Below are 3,197 nucleotides of genomic sequence, written 5' to 3' on the forward strand. Positions count from 1 at the left end.
AAACTGACCATTAGCTCTCGTACAGTGCACCCACACTTCAGATTTTTGCCCACATCAGCGCTTCTATTCAGTGTTGGGGCCGTTACTCAAAAAAGTAATGTATAACCATTACTCTTTACTTTTTTTGAAAGTTATGCATTACTTTACCTATTTACTCCCTGTAGAAAGTAATTCATACTGACTAGTTACATTACTTTGGCTCTGCCCAACCCTGCCTGAGCTCTGGTAATTTGAGAGCTGCATTTAATGAGCCAAACAAGTGCAGCTTATATTTAGGTGTTTGTCACCAAAGCACTGGTATACTCCATGAGGAAGAGTCTCTCAAATGGTTAGTCAGACAACCTGCTCCTCCTCGGAGCCAGCACCAGAGGTGAGAGGTCAGGGGGCGAGGCCACACAGGTGCAGCTGGCATGCTGCTGGATCACAGTACACTTCCACCACTGTTTTTAAAGTTGTATCATTCTCCTAGAGTCCTGCTCTGCTGTAAACAAACAGAACAAACAACCACTGAGGTTGGGAGCTGACAAACAGAGTTGGCCATGTTTGGCTAGAATCCAGAGACATCCAGAACTGCGTGAGACCACGATCACTTCCTGTGCAGCGCCACAGCTCTCGCCAAATGAGATGAATCGCCTCAACTGCAGCAGTTTCCTCTCATAAATATTCATACGGCGAGGCATGGCGTCATGCGAGCGAGCGAGGAGGACTCCAGAAACTAGTGAACCCTGAACGCTTGCCGAACACACCCCACCCACCCCCGCCAGCAGCAGTAGCACGCCGCGGACCCGAAGGGGCGACCAGCATGCCCTACTGGAGTCCAATCGGGGCGGATCCAAAAAAGGACACGGCAGAAATGTCGGGAAACGCGCAAAGATATCATGATAATATGTCGGTCACGCACAGGAGGATGTGAATCCTAAGAGGGAAGAGAGCTATGGGTGGTGATATTCTGTTTTTTGTGATATTGAGATTCCTGTTAAAACCCCCAACTGCTCAGTCTAGGTGTTGTAAACTGTGCTGGCATGTTACGGCGGAACTGCTGGTAAATACAATCTGATCTTACTGTTCTGGTTGCATAGAAACATAAGTACAAAAGTAAAACATGACATTACAGTCTTACCACAATAGACTTCTTACACTCTGCAGTAATACCTTCGCATGGTATCCTGTATTCTGAGATGTATGGTATAACAGATCTAGCCAATACACAGGCCGCTAGTTGCTACACTTGGTTCTTCCCTTCCACGCTTGAAGTGAGCATTTGCTAAGTCATTTATCGCGTTTTCAGTTCAAAACTTCCTTTAATCTATCTTCTCTATGAGCTACCTGAACTGTTTATTACTCTCTTTCACATATCTCTCTTTCTTTTTGTCACCCACAGTCTGGGCGCATCAACAAAAAACAAAAACAACTCCAGAGTCCTCCGGCTGTTTTTGCTCACAGTTCCAGCGAGGGGGGTCATAGATAATCCGTTAACTGACCTTTCAACTCTAAAAGCTATGTTTTCAGCCAAAAGAAGGAGTTTTTGCACGCAATTTGTAGTTAGAGAGAAATTCAGAGGGGACTACAGATCGGGCTGCCAATACCAACCGCACCCGTGTGTGTGTGCGCTGTGCTCGAAGGCTTGCCTCATCTCATGACAATCAACACTCATCCGCCCATCTGTCCGACAACCACCACACTTAGTGACTTCATACCGTGCTGTTGTCACACCAGTCAGGGCGTCGTGGCAGATGTAGTGCGGGCGCTCAGTACGGAGAGGAAGGTCATTGTTCGGCTTTCTTCACTCACACACACACACGCAGCAGATGGGCCTTTCTTCAACAAAGGTGTCTGCTGCTGCACTGACTATAACTCGGACTGTGCAGTGTGCCAAGTTGAGTTTATTTCCACCACATCTTACCATGCAGAATGCTTGAATCGGAAACCTGAAATGTTGCTAAACATGCTGCTTGACTTTTTCATTTAGTTGACCAATTTGGAATTAGAATGTACGGGTTGGTCCTCCTCCCTGTCCAGTCCAGAAGAAAGCTGCTTTATTTACATTAGAACCCACTAATAGACTGTCAGGAATTTTCCCTGCTTTGGAAGACTAAGAAACAGAACTTATTAGGACTATTAGGATATTTAGTCCCACCGGGATTGACATGAATCTGGCAGCATTCTGATTATGAAATATTACTACATGTAATCACTTTGTCAAACCACTGCAAGCCAAATAACATAGCATACTTATTTTTTTTTAAATATTGAGGATAACACTAAAAAGTCTAGCAAAAAATAACTATCTACCGTCTCCGCTACAAGTATTTCGCATGTGATTCGAAGCTTGAATGGCCTTTTCCTGTGGTATTATCCATTTTATCAATTTTCATTTACTGCAACTAATGATCATTTAATAGAACCTTAAACAAGAAAAAACAGAAAAAGAAAAATTGGTTGAAAATGCCCCCATTTCCAGCTTGGCATCCCCAGATCGATTCTGCCAAATGGCTTTCCTTTCTACCAAAGATACTAAGGCTTGAAAATTGATGGAAAATGATTAAGAGTTTTAATATTTATTCATACAATAAAAAAACAAGCAGCAGAATCACCAAATAAGAGAAAAGAAGCAAAATTGTCCAACTTAGAGATTTTAACAATCCCCGAGAAGATCTCACCCTCAGTAAGCATTAATTCAATAAGCACCAGACAAAAAACAATGTTATCCACCAAAAAGTTGCGCAGCACAAAATTCCTAGAAGCCAAACTTTAAAGGACAAATTCCGGCGGCAAATGAACCTGGGGTTAATAATCACATTAATCTTACGCGAGTTGGTCTGTTTCCCTGGGATATGTTCTTCCAATTCTAATCGCACCGTGACAGAGTTTTAGCACAAAGCTAATTAGCCGTATAACAGCATAGTCAAGCGGGGGCAATTAAGATAAAAGGAAAAGAAAGCTATTTCTATAAAACCGACTAACGAAGGCTCAAAATAGCGACGCACACACACTGTACAGCAGTAGCATAATTAGGGTCCGCTAACTTGTAAACCGATAGCATTGAGGACATTTGTAAGTGTACAGCACAGTCCTATTAAGAGAGATAACGTTTTAAGAACAAACAGTAGCTCAACGATATACAGGCGGCGCACACAAATATATTACAAATTGGGAAAACAGTCGTGACCAGTCCAACCAGTCTAAGCAAAAGATAG

This window comes from Morone saxatilis, unplaced genomic scaffold (genome assembly GCF_004916995.1).
Source record: "Morone saxatilis isolate NCDOM2014 unplaced genomic scaffold, NCSU_SB_2.0 Contig21, whole genome shotgun sequence".
Taxonomy (NCBI): domain Eukaryota; kingdom Metazoa; phylum Chordata; class Actinopteri; family Moronidae; genus Morone; species Morone saxatilis.